This window comes from Lagenorhynchus albirostris, chromosome 6 (genome assembly GCF_949774975.1).
Source record: "Lagenorhynchus albirostris chromosome 6, mLagAlb1.1, whole genome shotgun sequence".
NCBI classification, from domain to species: Eukaryota; Metazoa; Chordata; class Mammalia; order Artiodactyla; family Delphinidae; genus Lagenorhynchus; species Lagenorhynchus albirostris.
The window spans coordinates 89,738,823-89,765,247 of NC_083100.1; the positions used below are offsets into that span (position 1 = coordinate 89,738,823).

Sequence of the window (26,425 nt, forward strand, 5' to 3'; positions counted from 1 at the left end):
GGGGAAACTTCAGAAGCAAGCTGGAGATTTGGTAAAGTTCTATTTGTGCAACATACATATCTGATGAAATACTAGTCTTCAGCCTAGAAATCAATATAAACAAGAGAGAGAAAAAAAGAAAAGAAATATGAGTAAATAATACTAATAGGCATTTCTCAGAAGAGAAATTTCAAATGGTCAATAATCATATGAAAAGACGTTCAATCTCATTAGCAATCAGAAAAATGCAATTTTAAACCAAAATGAGATAGAATTTGCCACCATTCAGCTTGACAGCATTCTAAGCACAAAACACCAAATGGTTATGAAGTTGTAAAGCAGTTGGCAACTCATACACTACACAAGGGAGTGTAAATTGGTAAAATTACCTTTCAGAAAACACTTTTTCAGTATCTAGTAGAGTTAAAGGGTCGTATCCTCTATATTGCAGTACTTCCTCTTTATGTATCTATCCTAGATAAATTATTACTAGGAAATTAAGGAGAAATATACAAGAAAGTTTACTTAAGCTTTATATTTAATAGCCAAAAAAGAAGTGGGAGAGGGTACAAAACAACCTACATCACAGGAGAATGGATACATAATTTGAGGTATATTTATAGATTGGAGGGGTTAAAAAGAGAAAATAAAAATAAAATATGTATGGACATGGATAAATCAATATATCTAAATCAAAAATCAAATAACATTGACCAAAAAAGGGAGAGGGTTGTTATATGATGAGGTATACAGTATAATACAAATACATTTCAGAATCACAAAATAATTCTATATATCATTTATGCATAAATGAAATTGCATGGGAATAAAGGCTAGGAACTTCAGAATGATGGTATTCATGGACAGGAGCAGAGGGCAGGGGAAAAGTTAGGAAGTTTCAACTCTTTTAAACCATTTATTTATTTCTCCTAAAGGGTTTCAAGTAAACATGTCAAAGTACTACATATATGTGTATGTGTGTGACAAGTGCATGCTATGGGGCCTTTGAGTATCAATTATACTTATTCCTAGCTTTTTATGTTGAAATATTTCAATTTTGAAATTTAGTAACAACAGCAACAGCGATAATAAAGGTAAGGGTGGTGCTGCATTCCTGGAATTTCTAATATCTTAAACCTTAAGATTGAAAGTATCAGTTTTGATGTTCAATAAAAAGGCAACAAAATTCTGAATTCTTCTAAAACAATGGAAATTTTATGGGTAGCTGTTTACAAGTTATAAAAAGCCATGATATTCATATGAATATCATTCCAGAGTTATAAGACATATCAAATCTTTCATGTCAGTTGAACTAAATATATTTTAAATTTAAAGACTTTATAGTAATAGTGACTTCATTAGAGAAAGACAATTTGTCCACCCATCTTTATTATTAGGATGTTAGCTAGATTATCTGTAATTATGCCAAATGAATAGGGTCTCTAGACTCTTGAAAAAGATAATTTAATCAATGAAAGAAATTTTATAATTAGAGACAGATAACATAGGGGAAAAGGGTATGTATTATGTTTGTGTTCAAATTCCAGTTTTGCTACTCAGCCATGTGATATTATAAAGCTTGATTAACTTCTCTAGGTTTCCATAATCTCATTAATAAAATAGAAATATCTATTTCAGTTTTTATAAAGGTAAATGACATAATATATACAATTTACAGTTAAGTTACTGTTGTTTATAGGCATTTAATAAGTGGCAACCTTTTTTCATTTATTATTTTATTTACTTATTCATCCTTCTTATGTGGAAATATTACACATAAACCTTATCAAAGGCAGCTGGGAGTCTTTCAAATTGGGAAAAGTACATAAAGAGCTAAAACTGATTTTTGAAAGTTGATGGCTAAGGGGACAATTAATTTGAGAATAAAATAAAAGATTATTGAAAGAATTTCCTGCTTCAGCCTGAGTAGCAGAACAGTATTAATGATGAACTTAACAACTGTAGTATTGTAGCTGAATATAAGTTGAAACAGTCTTGTCAGTCACAAGTTGTAAACAAAGCCAGAGACATTTCATAAGTGAGAAAAAGATAATAGGTTAATGTTTGGAGAAAAAAGGTGGTAAAAAGTTTAAGGTGATGAAAGAGTAGATAGCTGTTTTATTTCTTCTAACACTTGCTTGCTTTAGCTAGTGCCTTTTATATTTTAAGCATGGTTTAAAAATTTAAATCATATATATGTTGTTGTCTATTTAAACAGTTTATTTCATTTTTAAAGGAGAGGAGCGTGTGTAGTTATTAGATGCATTATCTGTTTTTAAAATCCATGCCTGAAATAATTCTAACTGCTGAGCCTGTAGTACTATAATCAAAAACATCAATCAGAAGCAACTACCACTCAAAAGAAAAGACAGATGGAGCTCAATTTCTCCATGACTTGCCCTGGAGCATCAACCCTTTTTAAAGTAATAACAACAAACAACAAAAAAGATCATTAAGGAGAAAGAATTATCAAAGGAAACTTGCTATAAAGTGGTATCTTCTAGAAAGTGGCCTTAGGGTGTAGGTCCTAAGAAATGTATTACTAAGAAATCACTGAAAAAGATTACAAAGTTTTGTTTTGTTTTTCAAAGTCTTCCTCATTTACACAATCACAGAGGCTGAGAGGAACCTTAGTCCAAAGGTAACATAGTCCATATTCCTGAATCCTGGAAAGACCAGGCTAAACCACATGAGCTTGAGAGTTCTAACAGACTCCTGAGGCAGTCCTTTCCTTTGCTAAAAAACCATGGCTGGGAGAAAGTTATTTATAAATTTAAAGGTACTCTTGGGATTATCTTCCTCCCCTTCAAATGGGCCTTCCCTATATAACATACAACTTTATTTCCCGCTGCCACTATCCCTCCAAAGATGTCATAGGCACATAAGCCAAAGTTGAAAAGCAAGTTCAGAGACTATAAAAACAACGATGTCTTCTTTAGTATCCCAGCCACTAAACACACAAAGCTTGTCTTACCTCCAGGTTTTCAAGCATGTCAGTTCTCTTATAGAATCTCCTCCTTTCTCATTGTAGTCTGGACAAATTTTTCTCAGAATTCTAGATTCTGGTCAAGACTCAAGTTTATTATCAAGCTTGCGTGACAAATTTTTATATTTTTCTGTAATTTTCCTTTCCTTCAATTGAGGCATTGTTTGAAATACAAACATACATACACACCACTTTAGAAACATATAATTACAGATCTTTCTTGATTTATGATGAGATTACTTCCCAATAAACCCACCATTAACTTGAAAATATCTTAAGTTGAAAATGCGTTTGGGACTTCCCTGGTGGTGCAGTGGTTAAGAATCTGCCTGCCAGTGCAGGGGACACAGGTTTGATCCCTGGTCCAGGAAGATCCCACATGCCACAGAGCAACTAAGCCCATGCACCACAACTACTGAGCATGCGCTCTAGAGACCGTGAGCCACAGCTGCTGAGCCCTCGTGCCACAACTACTGAAGCCTGTGTGCCTAGAGCCCATGCTCCACAACAAGAGAAGCCACTGCAATGAGAAGCCCAAACACTGCAACGAAGAGTAGCCCCCACTGGCCGCATCTAGAGAAAGCCTGCATGCAGCAACGAAGACCCAATGCAACCAAAAATAAATAAATAAGATAAATAAATTTATTTAAAAAAGAATATGCGTTTGATACACCTAACCTATCGAACAATATAGCTTAGCCAAGCCTTACTTAAATGTGCTCAAAACACTTACATTAGCCTACAGTTGGGCAAAATCATTTAGCATAAAGCCTATTTTATAATAAAATGTTGAATATTCATGCAATTTATTGAATACTGTGCCGAAAGTGAAAAGAGAATTGGTTGTACGTGTATCGGTGTTTCCCTTCGCAGTCATGTGACTGACTGGGAGCTGCTGCCCAGCATCACAAGGGAATATCATACTGCATATTGCTAGCCTGGAAAAAGATCAATATTCAAAGTATGGTTTCTACTGAATGTGCATCACTTTTGTACCATTGGAAAGTCAAAAAATTGTAAGTTGAGCCATCTTAAGTCAGGGATCATCTGTATATAAATGTAGAAGCAACTTTTGTCCAGCTCAAACCCAGAAATGTTGCCTTTTAGCACAGTGAACGTCAGGACATCACTTTCCATTAGACTTTGTGTGTGGGTTGGCTAGAAATATTGTTGGACATTCCCATCCTTTCATCAACAGGGTATAAAAGTATAGCAGACTCAATAGCTGTACTTTTGAGTGCCCTACAATTAGAATAGGAGCAGGTCCCATGTCAACCCACCTATGGAAGTATATTTTCACCTGAAATAGAATAGAAATTTGGTTACCTTGAGTGAATTTTCATGCAAGTTGTTAGTGGAGTACCTGAAAGGGCAGAGAGAGCTGACAGTCCTCCAAGCTGAGAGGACAAATTTTATGAATAAATTTGTACATGCTTAATGATCAATGCCTACATGTATGAAAGAATTCATTCCGAGACTTGTTTCTTTCCTTTCCTACCTTGTAGTAAAGTTGAAAAAAGGAAATATGTAATCCTCACCCACCTTCAACTATTGGGGGTCACCAAAATTTTACCAAAATCTACCAAACATACTCCAGCAATTGTGAATGACCAAATTTTATGATTCCATTCTTACATTCCCTATCATCAGATGTCACAGGTATTGTTAGCCTAGAACACACAATGTGGCACTTATTACAGAAATACATCTGTCCTCTTCCCTTTTGCCATGGTTATCTATCCCTTCTACAAGCTTCCTAGCTCTCACAGACACCTGCTTTATCTGTTTTATTCATTATTTCACTCCTGTTTAGTTTTCTCACCGCCAAATTGAAAGCAAACTGAACTGGTGCGGGTAAAAATATTATAAACTCTAGAGCCACATGGCACTAGATTCAAATTCTAACTACACAGTTTCCTAGCAGTTTGACCTTGGGCAAGTAACTTACTCTGCTTATGTTATGTTCTATGTAAAATGCATACAATTATATCCAATGTACTTGAACTTTCTGAGGACTCAGTGTGATGGGGTGCGCAAAGCGCCTAGCATAATGATTGACAAACGGTACACTCTCTAAAAGTATTGGTCACCTTCCCTTTTTCTTCACATGGTACTAAGCACAAAGTAAGAACTTCATAAATACTTGCTGACATTGATAGATGCAAATGAATTTTTGTTCACTGTGGGTTAAGTACTATTTTCATTTTGGTAAGATGTATTTCATTATTACCTCCAACATTGTATCACTGTTTTCATGTCAAGTGATTGTGGGAGTAAACATAGACCACTGATTATTCAATACCCATTTTTCGAAGAAGGCATTGCTACCAATAAGCTGAGTCATCAAACAACAAGAAGAAACAAATGACCAGCATCTTTTCAACTACTTCACACTTGTAAGAATAATGTGCTTAGCATAATAATCACTGACAGTGGTCTACCCAGTTGACCCTAGAACAGGTGGGGGTTAGGGGCGACAGCCCTCCATGTAGTGGAAAATCCCTGTGTAACTTGTAGTTGGCACTCCCCTCCCTAGCCAAGCTTCCTCAGTGTACATGGTTCCACATCTGTAGATTCAGCCAATAGTGGATCTGAGTCCTGTAGTATTTATCATTGAAAAAAATCCATGTTTAAGTGGTGGCTTGCAGTTCAAACTCATGTTGCTCAAGGGACAACTGTATATTTTTTTTTTAAAGGGAATATGCTCCTCTTGCTTGTTTCATTATATTTCTCAGCTAATGTCAAAAATGCAATTAAACTCCAGATATAAAAAAATTAAACAATGACTTTATCTTAATTATGCTAAGAAGAGCAACTAAAAGAAAAAAAAATCATTCACTTAGAATCAAATAGTTTAAATCATCTAATATTTATGAGAAGGCAAAATGTATGTAATTTTTACTTTTACATCAACCTAACTTTCAAGTCCATACATACAAATCAAATGTCAAAAGAGCCAAAAGCATTTAAACAGATAAAGTGTGGTACGTGTCCATTTTCCTTTCTTGCTTAGTGGACCGTAAGTCAATTATAAGCTCTACCTTTTCTGCCTAAAATGACTTCTGCAGCATCTGGGCCAAGGTTGGTATCTTCAGAGCTAGGAAAGTCGCTAGCTTTGACTGCTTCATATTCCCTGTCTCATCTTTCTCTGTTCGTCATTCAGGCCCAAATAATGTAATCAGGCAGGAAAATTATAGCTGTGTATCACACCAGGCGTGATGAGCTTGATTGCTGTGATATGCTATTTCTTCTGTTTGTCACTATATCTTTGGAACTGACATCTTGGGGTGAGAATATTTGTGTATGCGTGCAGGCTTGAAATATGTGGCTTTTAAAAAATTTATGTCTAAGCCACTTTAATAATTTTTAATATTTTGTATACATTCAATCCATATCAGAAGTAATTCATTTTAAAATTAGGTTTTTTTCTTAAAAATGTACTGTTAATTTATTGATACCAATTATGGCATGGTACTCAAATTCTCAAACACTGGATACGGATTATGGTCGGGGAATTGACATTTTTTCAATTTTTGCATTTTGGGATACAGATTTTATGACAGTCAACATACTTCAAGAAAATATTGCCATTGATAAGAAAATACTCAGCACACAGCAAGCGCCAAAACAAACTGGCCAAGACCAAATACACAGTTGGTGTGGAAAATGATAGTTTTGTTTTATTGTCAACAGGCTAAGAATATATTCGGGTGTGTGTGTGTGTGTGTGTGTGTGTGTGTGTGTGTGTGTGTGTGTGTGTGTGTGTGTGTGTGTGTGTGTGTGTTGGTTTTTAGGCTGTGTATCAGGAATGATGATTATGTTGGTATCCTAAAATTGTAAAGAATTCTCATATCTCTGTCAGCGTGCTCTCTCACACAACTTAAAGTAGACATCAACATATTTAAAGCACAGAAGATGGGAATCTGTCTATCCCAGTATAAAAGAATTCTTAAGTATATTTACCTTGCTATTCTTGACAGTGGATAAGTGGGTCAAAACTCTGGTTTCAAATCCTAGCTCCTCCCTTATTAGCTGTGTGATATAGCAAGAGCTATATCAGGATACACACTGTGTGTTTGAATAGATACAGATATAGATATAGAAATACATATAGATTTCAAAAATCTCCAAAACTATTGTAAAATGATTAGGCTACCTGTCAAACTGGTAAGATTATGAATAAAACCTAGGAAGTATTTCCCATAAAACATGAAATCAAGAAAGTAGGTTGCCGATGGAAGACCCAGTATTGGGAAGGCAAAGTATTGGCTACTGGAGTTTGGCAATGTTCTGTATTTGACCTGGGTGTTGTTTGGTGATGACTCAGTGAACTATGCATATTTGTCCACTTCTGTCTTTTTCAAATGTTTCAAAATAAAAAAACAAAAGTTTTGAAAGAGTAATGTTGAAAAAAAAAGACAGCTGACATTTGTAAAGCACTTAGGACATTGCCTCAGAGCACAACCTCCCAGTGTTATTCCATGGGTTCAAATCCTAGTTCTTTCACTTTCTGGATGTGTGGTTTGGGGCAAGTTACTTTAATTTCTTTTGGCTTTAATTTTCCATCTGTACTAAAAGGATTATCACTGTACCTTCATTACACTTCGAGGTTTAAACGAGTGAATCCATGTAAAAGTGATCAGAATAGTTCTGGCACACAGGTATTATTAGATATTAATGTCATCAGCATCTTCATAACCATCAGAGCATCGGAAGTGCAAAGGAAGGAGAACAGTTGGGAAATAAGTTGGACTAAATAGGTGGAAATTTAAAAGTAAGAGCAGGTTAAGTGCTTTGTGCTTTATTCTGTGACAGTGCGGCACTCAGTAATAATAATAACACTATTTTTAGATGGTATTATCATAATTTTACAGATGAGAACCTAAAACTTAAAGGAATTCCATGTCTTGCCCCTAATCACACAGCAAGCAGGTGAAGAACAGTCATTCAAACACTTCAGAAAGCTTAATGTGGCAATAGGGTGTCAAATGGATTGGAAGGGAAAGAGTCAGCCAGCAGGAGGGCAAATTCAGAGACTTTCAAATATTCCCTCCAAGTGAATAAAGGCTGTGGTAGTGGGCATAGAAAATTGGGGATTTGAATCAACAGGGTTTGCAAAGAGATCTACTGTGGCATCAAGAGAATAATCAAAGAGGAGTCCATGCTATTTAGGGCTGGGAGCCTGGAAAAAATGGCAGCGCCATCAACAAAAATAGGGATCACAGGAGGAGTAGCGTTTGCACTGGGAGATGAAAAATCTAATTTAGACAAAGTATAATCATGGGGTCCGTTAGCACACTCATCATCATAATGAGAAACGTTTATTAAACACTGCATTATGCATGCCTAGGCTTAACAAAGCAAGCTCAGTGGAGCTGCCGGGGCCAGACTCACCGCCAGAGGAAGGAAGGTAAATGCTGCTCCACGGAGCACAGTGGGATGAGTGAGGGAAAATGAGACCAAAAGTTTGACTCGAGCATTTGGCCAGCTCCCTCATGGTGAAGCCCTGGGCAATTTAGAGGCTTTTTGGAATCCATGGGAAACAAAAGGCAAAAGGAAGCTTCTGGCAAGATGGAAAGAAACCCATGACAGATTTTGCCTGTGATGTGTCGTGTCAGAACTCCCTGAGCCTGGGCCAGGTTCTCTGGAGCCTGGGCTCAGTATCGGAGCTGGCTACCAGGCTGCAAGAAGGTTGCTAAAAGGTCTGTCCAGGAACGAAGCTGGAATCTAGCTGAGCTGTGAGGCGAGAGCAGGTGCAAGGCAATGAGGAAGCTAACTCACCTAGGCGAGAGCAGGCGGGCTGGAACCAGAGAGAGAAGGCAAAGCAGCAGCGTGTGGAGACCTTCCACAGCGATGTGGGCTTTCAGACTGCGTCTTTTTTTTTATAAGGAGCCTCAGGACTTGGCTACGACTGATAAGAGAGTTTGTTACAGGAACTGAGCCTGTTCAGACACGGCAAAAATGGCCAGAGAATTCCAGGGTGGCAAACGGACACACAAATGAAGGTGAGGAGGAAGGAAAAAAAAAAAAAAAAAGGGACCGTAGCTCACATTGTTCTCGAATTAAGCAGGAACCCCAAAAGACACCTTTCTAAATCTTCTCCAACTTATTTTTACCCTTCTAACTACTTTGTAAATCCCAGCACCACCACCCCTTTTTAAAGAAAGCCTATCTTGAAATCTTATCCTTTATAAATGACACTCTCTTCTACAGAGCTCTTTCTCCAAGATTTGAAAGTTGGCATACGGCTGTGAAGAGGGATGTTTGAGCTCCCTCTGCCTGTATCAGTGTGCATGTCACAGATAACAGAGGACTGTCTGCTCCCTGGCTGCCAATCTCCCATCTTTCATCTGCCCCAAATTCACAACAATGAGGAAGAAAGGAAAGCAATTTAATTCTCAATGGTACTTCATATAGCTGCCATAAAACATCATTTCTGCTTTATACCAAGTAAGCAGTAATAACATAGGAACACTGAAAATTGTCAGTTGGATGGTAAAAATGGCGGAGGGAAAGTTTTATAGAATAAATCTGGGTAACAAGGAAAAAAAATATATATGTCACAGTGGGTTTTCATCAAGGATTCCAAAAACACCCACTTATCCTCTGCAAAGAGCTTGTTACAGCTCATTTTCTATCTGTGTATGTAACTACATCCCAAGATGAGCATCTGTCAAGCCTGGAAAGCATAACATTTATAATATTGTTTTCATTCTTGACTAAACACGTAAAAAGCACAAAATCTAGTTAGAAGAATGGCATATGTGTGTGCGGATTTTCTCAAAGCCATTGCCACAGGCTCTTGCAGGCCCTCGTATAATTTACAGGCTACTGGTGGGTTTTGCTTTGGGGGTTATGAGAAAAGTAAAATGAATCATTGGCGTTAGTCTTCAGGTGGCTCCAGGAAAGTCATAGGAATGACAGGTGTTACCTAACTCTATGTAATCTTCACATTTTCATTTTTAAGTGTCTCATTATCAGCAGCTGCAGTTTCAGTTTTCCTCAACCTGGAGTACAAAATCCCAAAGCCTGGCTAGATAAGTTCCCGGCTTCCCAGCCAAAGTTCCACTCTGTGGTGGCTTGATTCCGATTTGGATGAGGATGCTGCCGGCTAGGCAATTCACCTTCCATGGCTCTAGTCAGGAACTGTAATGCCATTACCCATCTCTATTCCTTAACCCCATGCCAAGACCCACATCTGGTATGATCCCAGTATTTGGCTTTGAGATAAATGTATTTCTTTTTCTAAGGCAGGTTGTTCATCTTCATGTTGTAATTCTCAAGAAAGATATATCCTAAGACAATCTGTTAATGTAGTTGGAAGCAGATGGGGAGAAGAGAGAAAAAAGAGAACTGGTAGCTTTCAGTAACATGTTCTTGCTCCTTAAAACGTTACTTGAGGTCTTTGTTAGTGACAGTTTTCCCTCTGTAAGTGTTCTTCCCTGGCACCCGACTTGGCCTGACACCCCATCACAGTAGTACAGTGGACATGGATTTGTAGTCCAAAAAACTTGACTTTGGATACCCACGCCTGCACTTACCAGCTTTGCGATCTTGAATACATCGTCTCATTTTTCTCCGTCTACTTCTTCATTTGAAAAATGGTGATAAAAATACCTACTTGGAAGGATTTTATGAGGATGAAATGTGTTAATGTATGTGAAGCATCTACGTCAGTGCTGCATTCAATAATCCACCCTTAACACATTATATTTATTGTATTGTAGTTATTTAACAATATTTTCTGATGTACTCAATAATTATTGCCTGAGATCAGAAGTGTTGGAAGCATAGCAAAAAATCAGCTGCAGGAATGATTCTGTAACTCCGCTTGCGCTTCTAAAGTGTGGTATTTTCCTCCAGGGGCTCCTCTAGGGCTTCCTGTTGTTTTCCTTTGCCATAACTTAGGGCCATGAGAAGAGGAAATCAGGAGAAAAAAGCATTACTCTCCTGCAGAGAAGCAGCTGAGAATCTCTCTCATCCTATTAGGCTACGTAAACCTGTTTCCCCGATAGCAACACTCATATGCTTTCCTGTGATACACCCGTACCTTCTATATGCCATTATGATTTTATCAAGGTAATTTTAAAAGAGTCCTGTGTATTCCTCAAAGCACTTTTCAGAGCAATACTTTGTGTAAACGGTCAGTTAGGTTATCACTTCTCTTACTTTTTCACTTCATTTTGGGTGTTCTGCTTTTTCCTAGAGCAGTGTTCCTCAGTTTTGGTTACACATTAAATTCATTGGAGGAGAATTTTTAAGTGCCATGCCTGGGTTTGCACCCAGAACTTGGTATATCCCAATCGCTGGAGATGAGGTGCAGCCATAGGTATATTCTAAAATCTCCCTGGGAGATTCTACTGTGGACACAGGGTACAGAATCACTATTCTGAAGGGAATCACCTATTTTTTCTGGGCTAATAGCTAACCTAGCTGACTTATCACTTTAGGTGAACAACCTATAGCTGGGATGGAGGCTTTATTGGATCCTTAAGGCCATGTGATAGGTGAGTCGTATTTGCTGAGAGCCTGTACACCTCCCTGGACTTATTATTCTCGTTGCCTAGATCTCTTAACAATGAAATTTTCCCACTCAGATCTCACCTTCCAAGGGCTTAAGATTTGTTTGTTCTCAGGAATCTGGTAAACTAATTCATGCTAATAAGAGGAGGGGGCAATATGCACATTTTAATTGATATTTTCTGAGGATTATACCCATTTTTTGTTGCCAATACAGTCTAATGGTGAGAATTTGGTATAAATAAAAGAGTAAAGATAGCTAAAGCAAGTAGAGGTTATGAGATATTGGAAAGCCTGTAATAATAAACAACTGAGGGCTTCCCTGGTGGCGCAGTGGTTGAGAATCTGCCTGCTAATGCAGGGGACACTGGTTTGAGCCCTGGTCTGGGAGGATCCCACATGCCACGGAGCAACTGGGCTCGTAAGCCACAAGTACTGAGCCTGCGCGTCTGGAGCCTGTGCTCTGCAGCAAGAGAGGCCACGACAGTGAGAGGCCCGCGTATCGCGATGAAGAGTGGCCCCCGCTTGCCGCAACTAGAGAAAGCCCTTGCGCAGAAACAAAGTCCCAACACAGCCAAAAATAAATAAATATATTAATAAACTCCTACCCCCAACATCTTCTTTAAAAAAAATGAACAACTGACTTTGGTACAGTGGGAAAAGCATGGAATTTGAAGATCAGAATTTGAATCCAGTCTTTCATTCAAAAAAATTATTGAATTATAGTCACTGTTGCAAGCTCTGGATACACAGACATGAATAAAACGATTAAGGTTACTACCTCCACGGAAGTAGCTAGACAGAAAAGAATAACAATAACCCTTCTGCTCTGCTCCTGCCCCAAAGCAAAACATTTCATATTGTGATAAATGAAACTAAAAAGTAACTAATGAGACACCAGTAAGTGGACTAGAGAGTGAAAGGAGCAGGGAATGTGGAGGTGGTTAAGAGTGTTCAGGGAAAGGCTATTTGAGGTGATGCTTGGTTGAAACGTAAGTGATGACGTGAATCCAGACATGCAAACATCTGGTGGCAGAGATCCCCAAGCAAAAGGAGACTGGTACAGAGACCTCAGGCCAGGAACAAGTGTGAAGTGTTAAAGGTACAGAAAAAGGTCTACTACATCCAAAGGACATGGATAAAGTATGAGTGATAAAGGGTCTCCTCACTATCTTCCTCCAGACAGTCTCAGCCTGATCTCATTTAGGTATCTGCTAAGTGTCACCCCATCAGAGACAGAGACAGGAGGTTTTCCTTGACCATCCTACCTTTAAAAAAGATCAGTTACACACACACACACATGCACAGGCACACAACTCTTCCCCTTTAGTTTTCTCTTCCAACCAATATGCCAGTTCCACGTGAGTAGGTACATTATGGATCCTTAGGGGCATATGCTAGGTAGAATAATAAATATTTTTTAGCAAATGAATGGGTAAAAGAGAAAGGCAGAAGTCACTTTTGGATATGTAGCTCGTGGTAAGGAATTTGGACGTCATCAGAGTGTACTAAGCCAGGTTTTGCTGTGGTCTAAGACATAGTTTTAAAAGGTCACCCCGGTTTCTGTGAAGGGAAATGATATGTAGGGAGATAGGAGTAGAGCTAGAAGTAGAAGTTAAGAGCTTTCTGCTGTCATCTAGGCAAGAATAATGATGTTTCGGGCAGTAGCATTAGCAGATCTGAGTAAAATCAAGTGGATTATTTAGGTATTGGTAAAGTTTGAAATGCCTAGCAGACATGTAGGAGGAGGGGAAGAGTTGTGTAAATAGATGAAGGTAGTGGAGGCTTCAGGGCCTGAAATAGAAATGTGGGATGTGTTACCCTTAGATGGTATTTAACAGTCGTCTGACTAGTGAAATCATCCCGGGAGAGCTTAGATGGAATACTAAAGAATGTCGGGTACCAAGGCCTGGGTACCTCCATCATCTGGAGGTTGGGCAGAGGAGGAAGAGCCAGGCAGGCAGACTGAGAAGTAGTTGTTGAGATAGGAGGAAAATCAGAAGAATCTGGTGTCGTAAGAGTCAAAAAAAAAAAAAAAAAAGAACATGATCAGGTGTGTTGAATGATTGATGCTGGAAGGAGAAATAAGATGAGCATAGAGAACTGACCAATGGGTTTGGCAAGATGCTGATCTTCAGGCCATCACAATAAGAGACATTTGAATAGAATCATCTAAACAAAGTTTACTGAATAGAGAATGAGATGGGTATTGGAGTCTATGTGCTTAAGTCCACTTATTAACCGAATAAGCTTGGGAAATATTTTGAGGCTCAATTTCTTCTTCTCTGAACTGGGAGTAGCAATATAGCAGGTGCTCTCCTGACTTCACAGAGTTGTGAAGACTTTGTGAGAACCACATATATGAAAGTTTCTCTCCACCACCTTAAAGCATATGCAAAATATGTACTATTTTTACTATTATTTTGTGGAGGATGGATACTGTTATTCAGACCACATGATAAATTGGGACAAATCAAAATGAAACAGTTGGTATACTTGACATTTTATTATTCTTAAAAGAAATCCCTTTTAATCATATTTGAAAGAAAATAGCCAACAGTACAGATGTTAGTTTCTTTCCTTCTTTATATCTATCTTTTAAAGTCATCATTTGGAACCTAGTGGCAGGGCAGGAATAAAGACGCAGACGTAGAGAACAGACTTGAGGACACGGGGGAAGAGGAAGCTGGGACAAAGTGAGAGAGAGGCATGGACATATATACACTACCAAATGTAAAATAGATAGCTAGTGGGAAGCAGCCATATAGCACAGGGAGATCAGCTCGGTGCTTTGTGACCACTTAGAGGGGTGGGATAGGGAGGGTGGGAGGGAGATGCAAGAGGGAGGGGATATGGGGATATGTGTATACATATAGCTGATTCACTTTGCTGTGCAGTAGAAACTAACACAACATAGTAAAGCAATTATACTCCAATAAAGATGTAAACAAATTTTAAATAAAAATTAAAAAAAATTAAAGTCATCATTTGCCCAAGTCTTCTGAAGCATCTGAGGGCACACTAGTAGGAACCAATAAGTTGAGTTTCGTCAGTCTCTAAATCATCAGGTGAGATGGAATGCTTGTAGGTGACAACAGAGGAATAATATGTCATCAGCAATACTGCCCCAACTTGTTGGGTGAGCAGTATGACATGATTATCAGTGAACAGAGTGTTGATTGTGGAAAATGGCCCTTAATGTAGTTCCCCAAGGAGGTGGAAGGGATTTTCCAGAGCAGTGGATCTTGGCCTTGGCAGCAAACTGAAATCACTGGGGGAGGTTTAAAAAATACTGATGCCTGGGTCTCAGTCCCAGACATTCTGATTTAATTGGTCCCTGCTGCAGCCTGGGAATTGGAATTTTTTTAAGTTCCCCAATTGATTCTAATGTGCAGTCAAGGTTGAGAATCACTGGAGTAGAGGCAGAGATTTATATGCACAAAGTAGCCCAAAGAGGACATTCTCCTATCAAGGCAATCCAATAAATCCTCAGGTACAGCCCAGGCTCTTTTTGCCTTGATTTTGTTGCCCTACATTTTGTCATTTCTTTTTTGCAGAGCACTACATTCTGTTGCTCTTTAAAGGCAGTAGTAACTGAAAAAGAATGATTAAAAGAATGATCAATGCACAGCGTTTATAGAAAAAAAGAAAAGAAAAATCCTAAGTTGGCTTTTAATACAACAGTTTCCTTTGCTGGGCAAGTAATAACAGCTCAAGGGAGAATAGACAAAACTCTACACTAATAGCTTTAACTTATTAATTTGAAAGTTATTTCCTTCAATTCCCCATTGGTGATTTTTAAAGCACCTTTTTCATTTACTTTACCAGAGGCTGCTCATATTTAATATGAGGTTACAGTGATTTCAACATTTAATTCAAAAAGAAGTACATTTAAAATTTTTTCTCTAATTATATTCCCTTCAATAAACATGTGAAGATATGTCTAGCACACTAATTTCCACAATAATGGAACAGTTTTCAATTTCAATAGGGTTAAGGTTTTATAGCTAAGTTTTTCTCTGTGTTTGAATATTTAGTTAATATATTGGATCAAAAAACAATGTGTATTCCATTTATATTATATGCATCATTAGACTATTTGGTTTAAAATGTGAGTAGAGAAGACATTGAAAAGTACATGGAGTCTCAAAATTTTGAACTACTTGAGGATGACATAGCTTAAGTTAGTAAACTGTCTAAGTTATAGCTTGTTTTAAAGGAAATGCAGTCAGACATTCAAAATCATCCCATCACTAGCCAAAATGAAAAAATACAGTGATTTTAGCTAATATTTACATATGTCAAGTATGTTCTCTGCACATATAATCATTATATAATGAATACATATAACCCTCGTATGAACCTTGTGAGGTAGGTATTTGTGTATCCATTTTACAAATGAGAAAATTGAGGAACAGAGAGGTGAATCATATATTCAAGTTCCCACAGCTGCTAAGATGCAGGCTAGGATTCCCATTCAGGCAGTGTGGCTGCAAAGTCCACATCTTAATCACTCTTCTGTTTTGTGTTAAAGAATCCACTTTGCATAGAAACAATCACATAGTGACACCCCCGAGGTTCACTCCATTTAAAATACATTCTAATGTACTATAAAAGATTGAAATTATCTGAGCCACAAATATTTTAATCTCATTGTATGTTTGACTGAAGTTCACAATAATACAATAGATGTTTCCTCGACGAAGAGACTGACTACCAGCTGTAGGCTGAGGCCTATGCGACAGCAATATCTTGACATTGTCACCACATATACTCCTGTTCTTAATTTTACAGATATGAAAAGTCAGTTGTGTAGAGGTCACTGTGCTATACAGTAGATCCTAAATGATTCACCTCGCTGTATGGCAGAAAGTAATACAACATTGTAAATCAACTATACTCCAATAAAATTTTTTTAAAAATTCAATTGTGTTTGTGTACTCAGAGCTTATCAAGCTATTGGAGACTAATTTGTTCAATAAAGCTCCAGAGTGACAATGTATCCACTGTATGTTAGGGGTTATATTTATCTTTGTGAAGATTACAGTATTCATGTCTTCTGCTTAGGGAGTTTTCAGTGCTCCTTGGAAACTACATCCAGATAATGTGGTTTCCTGTTGAACATAGACTCAATGCAAAGGAAATTGAATGCCACTTTCCAAAATAAGGATCTTTTAAAATAAGACATAAATTACTTTTATTGTAGAGAACTAGAATAAACAAAAATACACCTCAGAAAAAACTACTTCCTGAAAGGTTTACTACAAGCATTTTAAGGTATTTTTTTCTATGTTAAAAAAATAGTTAATATATTTTAAAGAATTTTATTATAAGTTAATTTTTATCTGATGACATAAACATGCTCAGTAGAAGTAATTAAATTATATAATTTATTATAATTACACATTATATAACTTCTTCTGATCATAAAAGTAATTCAAGAAGTAATGCATGCTCATTATTAAAAAATGGAAGTTTCAGAGAAACATAAAGATTTCTTATAAACTCTAAAACTTTGATTCAGTCCACAAATATTGATTGTGCACCTGTTACGCATTAAGCAGTGCAGAAGGCACTCAAAGAGATGTCAGAAATATAAATGTTCAATTAGCATACATCATGATGTGCTATTATGACATAATCATAAGATGTATGGGAGCATAAAAGAAGGAAACCTAACTCAGGGAAGGCTTTCAGATTCAACAACATCCAAGCTGAGACCCAAAGATAAAACAGAAATTGGTAGAGGAAAAGTGTGTTAACTTATTTAAGCATACTTAGGCAGGCATGTTGAAAAACAGTCTGGCAGTTTCTCAAAAGGTTAAAGATAGGATTATCATATGACCCAGCAATTCCACTCCTAGGTCTATACCCAAAACAGTAAAATCATGTCAGCACAGAAACTTGTACATGAATGTCCATAGCTGTATTATTCATAATAGCCAAAAAGTGGAAACATCCCAAATGTCCATCAACTGATGAATGTATAAATAAAATGTGGGATATCCATACAATAGAATATTATTTGCCCATAGAAAGTAATGAAGTACCGATACATGCTACCATATGCATGCACCGTGAAAACATTATACTAAATGAAAGAAGCCAGTTACAAAAGGCCACGTACTGTATGATACTATTTATATAACCAAGAGCCTGGTTGATATAGTTTCTCTTGATTACAGTAGCAATGATTTGCAAACAACTATTATGAGAGGAGAGAGATACTACCTTTCTTAAATAAAGGTGATAAAGGGAGAAAAACTGGAAACAATTTCATAAGATAATTTCTGCTGTGTGTGATGTGAGACACACTCATGAAGTTTGATTGGAGAAGGGCTCCGAAAGAGAAGGTGGCTGATTAGAGGGAAAATGCAGACTAGCATGAAGATCCTATCAGGAATTGATCAGTGAGGATTTCATTTCATGCTTATTGTCTGTGCCAGACAGACACGGTGCGGTTATGGTGCTGTGGATGTAACAATGCTAAGGAAGCTGGACATGATCTCTGTCCTGAAGAATAGAGGCATTGTCTCTGACAGAGGAAGACGCATGTACAAAACCTCAGAGGTGGTGGGGTGAGTGTGAGAAAGAAAAGGAGAGCCCATTTCAGTAATTAAAATAAATTTGATGTACTTGATAAGTTTGATAGAGTGCAGAGTTAGAAGAGGTGAGACATAATGCTAGCTTGCATCAATATTTGCATCATTACAGTAGAAAGGGTACAATATGAGGCAGACAGGAAGACTTTGAAAAGCATGGGTTGAAAGGGATATTAGAATCTGTGATCAACCATACTGTCTTCCTTTCAGCTTCAAACTTTGAAAGTCAAATTTTAAGAAGTCCACACTTCAACAGATGGAAAGAGATAATGATCTAACTTGGAACAGCCCTTATTTTCTCTACTTGTTAAAAGTTACTTTAGACCCTGGAATTTCCTGGATACACTTTGATAGCAGATTTGATTTCCTGAGTAACAAACTTGAATTTTGAGGTAATCTGCCACTTGTTTGTATGTTTCTTTTTCTAAAGTCACCAAAAGAAAATGATTTTTTTTAAAAAAATTAAGGTAGCATTTGAGACATAGAAAATGTGGGTGTACAATTAACAATGTTTAGACACCCATAACCATAAATTAAAAATTCACCTGTTAAAAATTCTTTGCAATTTAACCCAGAATCAAAATCATGCCTGGAGAAAGGAGACAATGTATTAATATATTTGTATAGAGTATCTCCGTCATGGCAGTTGTAAAACTCTGATGAGTTTACACACGTCTGGTGAAGTGTTGGCACAAGGTCCAACAGTGTCTATTTTATTCAGAGCTGAGGAACCTTCCAGAGAATAATGCCACTATGACTTCAGTTGAGGTTGATATGTGTGGTCTAAACAATCTCTAGGAAGCCTATCTCTGTGTCTGATTCTGGAACTTGAAGTCTACTGGTCAAGTAGTCAGGAAAGGGTAACAGAGATGATATTATCCCTTTTTGTATATTTGACTGTATTAAAATAATATGCCCCTATTTTCAAAATGTCAATCAAAGTAGGTGCTTCAGAGCAGTCCCTAATGATGTTTTGTGCTAAGCACTTTGGCCTAGAAGAGCTACACCTCATTAATGGCTCACAGTAGCACCAAGTTCCCTAACCTTGTGACTGTGGGGAACAGGCTAAGTTTTGGAGAACATGTGAGACTCTCCCAGGAAATCAAGAAATATTTGTAATGCACATGTGGGGATTTGCAGAAGACTGGACCTTCTCTGTGAGTAAAGTTTATGCTGTAGGGGCAATTCAGGTTCCTTATAATTTCTTTCATATATTTTTCCTCTGATACTTAATAGAGAACCAATAAGCTAGAATTTTAAGTTTTGTTCTTTGTCAAATGACAACAAAATGCTGATGGATAATGGACTGATGAATGAGCCAGTAAATATTTCTTTGGTATTGAATTTTCTAGGTTATTTTAATTCCCTAACATAGTTAATAATACCCAAGATTTCTACTTACTATGAAATACTCTGCCTCAGTAGAGATATGAAAAATAAATGTAATGAGACATTGACACTCAAAAAGAATACACGTATCATGGAGTCTGCATACAAAATAACAGTGCTTCACTATAGAAAATGTAATGTAGTGTTTACAAAAGGAATTCATGGACAGTATTTTAAAAGTAGAAAGATAAAGGAATTTAAGGTTCTCTCATTTGAACATCAAAGGATTTACCCCTAAGGTTTACAGGACAGAATGCAGGCAATGCGTTCATCCTTTTCATCTTCAAATATCACAGTTGATTTCAGAACCCTTTTGAAGGGTTGCCAGTTTTACTAATGTGCAACAGCCCCTCATCCAGAAGCACAGGTTTGCACCAAGGATGAAGTGACTTTTTTAACTCTCACAGCAAAGCAAAAACTTTTCTTCCCCAAGTTGCTTACTAAAGATAAAAATGCATAGACATATTGTACTTACTAGGAGATACTAGGGAAGATTAGAGAAAGTTTTATGAATTGGGGGTAAATTAAAATGTGTAAGGTGTGTGTCATTTTTTTTTCCTAAATCCAAATAAATAGGAGAATTCGTTAAAGATTATCTCCTATCACATTTTTCCTTGCTGAATTATACAGTTTAATAAAATTCTCTTTCACTTCCTCAAAAACCGCTGATTCCATGGGAACTATACATGAGTGCGCACACACACACACACACACACACACACACACACACACGCACACACGCATATGTGTTCTTGAGAAGAAAAGCTTTGCATGTATCTAACTCTCTTGGTAGTAGAAATAGATTGCTGTTATTTTATTAAGTGTGGAGAAGGTAGAACTCTTTCCAGTTCTACTTTGCATATTTTTTAATAGAGTACATATAATACATTTTCTCTAAATTTGTTGACCATGAGCAAGCTTTCTACAAAGGCTTGTGTTATCCTGAGTTGGCAGACAAAATAAAAGTCATTTCTTAAGCCCTACCTGGGGAGTTGGGAGATATAAATGAGCTTGTCAAACACTATATAAAAATCCAATAAGTCAACTGAAGGAGGTTTGTTTGTTTCTTTATTTTTTTTTAATATTGACTGGATGAAAATGTGTCTCTTTGGAAACATTGTCAAATATGTGAACTGTGTAAACCTGGCACTTCATCTGTTGCTCTTTGTTTAAAATAAGCAGCATAGAAATTAATAGAAGGGTTTACTCTTCCTCAATTTATTTTTGAAATAAGGAAATATACTTGATTAGCTACAAAAGGAATAGAAATCACTCTAGGCCCTTTTGATGAGATCATGCATTATGTACCCTTTCTTTACTTCTCCTCCCATCCTCACTTGCTCACAGCATTCGTAGAACCTTCTAGAAAGCTGGGGCACTGTAGCAATTTCACTCTTCAAAGGAGGTACCAGAAACTCTCAAAATGTTGCTCTCACAGTTTTAATAGTCTGCCTCTGAGATTAATAGAAAATTAGTTTTCAGAGACCACCAAAGACTGGAAAACTGTATTCCTTCTCTAAAGGAAATTTACTGACCGACTGGAAAATGCTTTGACAATTTTATGCCATGTTCTCAGTCATGAGGAGGTAAGCTTGAAGGTGGAATTTTATCTTACATTTCTCTTTTATATCCAATTCCTGCTTGTTATTCATTTAACCAACATCTATTGAGCCAGGATTATTGATTTAACATTGAAGTGGTAGAGGTGAATGACTCATGGGAAATGGCCTATTACGTAAAGAGCACATCTTTAGAAGCAGATGAACCTAAGTTTATGTGGCAGCCTCCTATCTATTGGTGAATGACCATACTGACCCTCAGTTTTCTCATTTGAAAGATGGAAATTAAAAATAGACATCTCATAGGATTCTATGTGGTATCAGGTATGAGGGTGCAATTTGAAGAAATTGAATAGAGATAGGGAAACTGGAGCCAGATGTGCTTCCCCAGATGTGTGGGGAACGTGCTTAGCTAGAAAGTTTGGGTTTTACTCTTTAGGCAGCAGCAGGTGGCTGAAGGATTTGAAAGACACTGGCATCTATGCTTACTTTGAAAGCAGTGGCAGGCTGGCAGGTTAGAAAGTAAATCAGCATGCTCCCAAAGCACCACATGATACATCATAAAAACAAGCATATGGGGCTTCCCTGGTGGCGCAATGGTTGAGAGTCCGCCTGCCGATGCAGGGGACACGGGTTTGTGCCCCGGTCCGGGAGGATCCCACATGCCACGGAGCGGCTGGGCCCGTGAGCCATGGCCGCTTAGCCTGCGCGTCCGGAGCCTGTGCTCCACAGCGGGAGAGGCCACAGCAGTGCGAGGCCCGCGTACCGCAAAAAACAAACAAAAAAAAACAAGCATATGCATACGAGTTAGATTACCCAATATTGTTTTAAAAATCTTTGTCACGGCTTCACTTGATGATGGGAACAGTGATTTTCAAACTTACTCTTGCCACAGAATCCTCTCTTTTAATGAAATCTTAGCCAGGAGCATAAACAAATAAAATAGATAAAAGCAGAGTGATCCTGTTGAAGATGAATAAATCAAAGGGCTTTTCAGCTGTAAAGTACTAAGTATTCTCTTCATCCTATGAATTTCCATAATACTCACTGTCTGCATCTATTACCTCCTGCCAAATTAGATGCACCCTGAAATTTTATTTTTATGTAACTCTATAGTATCCCTTTAACTAAATTGTGAGCTCTCTGTGACAGGGATCACAACTTCTAAAGCTTTATATTTCCCCCAACATGTCCAGCAATGTCTTTCACATAGTAGATGTTTCCTACTATGTACATGTTTGCAAATTAATTGAATATAATGATGAATATGAAGGCTTAAAAATGAAAATTCAATTCATTTATCTCTACATTTTTAGGAAGTATTCCCTTAGGTTCCTTAGATCCACACAGTTAAAAAAAAAAAAAACAAAGTGATATGTGTCAGAAATATCAAAGTAATATATGTCAGAAAAATGAAATGGGTGTAAATTTATCAAACGAATTTCTCAGGAAACTAATGCGTAAAATCATCCTTGATAATGCTTTACATATGATGTGGGCACATAAAAAGTGGTATAGTAGTTATTCCTTTTAGATTATGGCTCAGATAAAATTCTTACTGAACTGGCTTACCTTTCACTGGGGGAGAAGCCGACTTACTGTCAAACATTTGTAGTTCTCTGAAGAGAGAGGAGGCCGGTACAACTGGCTTAGCACAAATAATCAGGGCTTCAACTAAGAGGATGGCAGTGAGGATGAAAAGGAAAGGGAAAATGCAGGAGTTGTTTTCTTCCTTGTTCTTAGCTCCATGTTAAGCTAAGCTCGTACTACACACAAAAAAATAGGCACACGTATTTAGATGAGAAATTGCCTGCAATTGTCACAAGCCTGTCTATGCATTTGATTTTGTTAAGTATTATTTTAAGACTTTCAGCAAAAACAAGTATATTCAATTAAATAGATTATTTCAGTGCTTATTTCAGTTAAAATAGATTCCATTGGTAATAAATAGCAGGAGTATTATAAGGATCCATTATGAATTTTAAACAATTCCCCACAGAGAAATGTACCCACACAGACACAGATGCACGCGTGCGCGCGCGCACACATACACACACACACATTCCTTGCTTGCCTGTACAGAAGTTAAAGAAACGATCAAATATATGGAATCTGTATTTCATTTATTTTACATGCTCATTGCAAGTGGTACTTTGCAAGGCTTTGCAAGGCTTTCCAAATAATTGGATGATTTATGTTGGCAAACCTCCTCAAGTATCTTTTGAAAAGGTTCACTGGAAAAGTGATGGCAATTAAGATTATTGTAGCCACATTTCATATTTTGTTTATACAAGTTAGCATCTTATAGGTGCTCTATTCCATTCAGAAATGTAAAGTGTAATCTTGAGCTCTAACTACTTCTCAGATGTTTTCATACAAGCATTTAGTAATCTCTGTAATGACATAATTGAGCATGTCTTCAAGAAGGGGTTTTAGTAACTTGTGCTGCCCCCTTCAATGGGCTAGAGACCACAAACAGGATTTGTACACCTTGCCTTTAAGAATTGTGTGTTCCTTGAGTGAGCTTTGGTCTTTAAGGTGCTGTATATTTTTTAACTTCTTCTTTTATTTTTGCCTAAATATTTTGTGAAATAATGTAAAGTCAGAGAGCACATTTCTAACAGTTTAGTGAACACTCCAGAAGCCCCTTTGCACAGAACACTTTAGGATAAGACCCCCCGCCCCCCCCCCCCCAAATTTACTGGTCTGAATAGCTTATATTTTACTGGAACCTCTTATAATTACTTAGAAATTTCAAGATCATGTGGCCAAGATATTAGCACCATCTTCATTAAAATATAAGAAATATGAAATCTTCCTTTTGGAATCAAATGGGATTTACAATAAAGCAAAGAGTTAACAGCCAAGATATAACAGTTTCTTAAAGAAAACAGCAAAGTCAAATAAAATGGTCTGGGTTTTGAGACAAGAAGGCAAATTTGTTTTGGTTTTGCAAAGGAAATTATGACTTTCTGAATAGTAACTTCTAAATTTCTAATGTAAAATGAAATAGAGATGGTGGAAACAAGGGCAAAAGCAAGCAACAAGTACATGTGAGACTCAAAGGGTAAAAGTGCAATCTCTTGAAAATGTAAATTGGTAAAATATATCAAAATGTAAAGTACTTCACCTGCCTATTACACTTTTGAACTTTTCCTCTATAGGTATATTTTCTCAGATACACACAGATGTACAAAGATTCCACTGAGGCATTCCTTACAATGATTTATAAAAATGGAAGTAGCTTAAATATACAAAAGTTGGGAAACTGTTAAATAAAATGTAGTACCGTATATCCACATAATGGAGCATTATGTGATCATGAGAAGAACAAGAGAATCGCAACAATAATAAGGTTACCAATGACATTAATCATCTTTAGTTGCTGTGTGTATTTAGGAAGTAGCATAGTGTAGTTTTGAGGAGAGTGTTCTGGAGTCTGACCGCTTGGGATAAAATCATATTCCTATCAATTCTGAACTCTGTGAGCCTCAGTTTACCCATCCACAGTGAATTTAACTAAGTTTCTATTTTATAGGTTGGAGAGAAGATTATATGAGAAGTCTGTTCAGTACATAATAAGTATTAGCTATTATTATATTTACTAAAATAATATTCTTATCTTTACCCTTACCATATGAGATAGGTAACATTATTATCCCCATTTTTATGTATGAAGGATAAGGTTGGTTACCAGAAAGTCACCCCTTCGACAGTCAGCAAATTAAATAATTGTTGCATTCATCTTTTCAATAATATTTATCGAGAATCGAATTTATATTAGGCCTTGGAGAATAGGATCGTAAGAAAACCTGCAAAATCGTTATCATCCTGGAGCCCACATTTTAGAAATAAAGGTAAAAAATAAGCAGTTAAATATGTAATGTCAAGGAGAGTAGTAGTAAGTGCTATCAAGAAAAATGAATTGGGGCAGTGGATAAAGTGTGATGGGGGAAAGTCGACAGAGAACAGGGAACTATATTTATAAAGGGGCTTGGAGGTGATTGAGAAGAGATATGTACTGAGAAGTGAGGCAGACTATGTAGTTGAAGAAGGGGCCTCCCAGGCTAAGGGAACCACAAGTGCAAAGCCCAAAATGAGGGTGTTTTCAGTATGTTGAGAACCCAGGCTTCAACTAAAGCTCTGTGAGTCCAGAGTGCGAAGATGCACAGACACTGATTTGGAAAGATATCCAAGACACATCCAAGAGGTGAATAAGCTAGTTGTATACAGTATGGATTATGTTGTTTATATCGTAATAAGTGTTTTCATGTAAAAATCTATACCTATGTTTATATGTCAATGCATGCAAAGATTTCTGGATAGGCAGGTCAAATTATTGTTATTGCCCTTGAGATCCCTGACATCTCTGGCTTGAACTGCTGACATTCTGCTGTTGAATGTGGCCCAAATACTTGTTCTCCCCACTGCTTGTGGGCTGCTCCAGGAGATGGCTCAGAGCTCACTTGTACTTCTTTGCAGCTTGTGACTGATCTCCCTCAGTCTGCTGTTCTCACAAATGTCACTCATCTCAGGCACTTGACAAATGCCTTCTAATGCTGGACAGCCTGTGCTTAATTTATAGTGTGGGTAAGGAAATGTCTCCTATCACTTTATGGTCCATTCTCTTTATAGGGGTGCTACATCAGAATGACTAGGGTCCCAAGGCTTAACTACTTTTTTTATAAGCAATCCTTTCTTGCTTATTGTACGCATATGCTGCAATATTGGCTGAGTCAAGGATGTATTCAGATGACATGCCATGATACCCTCCTCTCTAAATTCACCCCAGTTGCTGAATCCTCATGGCCATATTTGTCTCCTTCTCTAATAGTGACCGTGTCCTATGGGCCCTGGTGTCCTGCCTACCACTTAGTTTCTGCTGCTGTCCCCCAAATTCACCTTACATGCTCACATATTGCCAGACCCCCAAAGCTCTCACACAGTTTTTATCTCAGCAAACTCATAAATATCATGAAAATCAGAGAATATATATAGGTATAATGGTGATTGGAGTATACAACTGATCTCTTTATGATCATCACTTAATTCTCTCATATGTTGGAGAAAATAACAATTTTCCTAGAGCTGGGCAAAATTCCATAGCATCTATGGCTTGGGTTAAGGAATTGGAACAGTCTTTATTGAGGAACTTGGCAACTAAAGTTCAGCAAGAATCAAAGGCACGGGTCTTCTGATCTTTGATATCATCACATAGGGCTCTCACAGGATGTGTAGTGTGTGTCTGCCTTCCAGGAGAAGCACTTAATCAGGCCATTGCTCTCCCTCCTTGTACAGTAATTGGCAAATAATCAGACTACTTACTGACATGCCAGGCAGCCAGGGTAGGACATCAGTGCTCTACAGGAATTATCTGGTAAGGCATCATC

At 37.4% G+C, this 26,425-nt stretch overlaps 1 long non-coding RNA gene across 1 annotated transcript; it reads right to left on the reverse strand.

Moving 5' to 3' along the window:
- On the reverse strand, positions 1–26,425 carry LOC132521853 (uncharacterized). The gene is made up of 3 exons (XR_009540977.1): positions 26,365–26,425; positions 369–468; positions 1–83 (listed from the first exon to the last, which is right to left on the reverse strand). It is a non-coding gene; the product is annotated as an uncharacterized LOC132521853 (long non-coding RNA).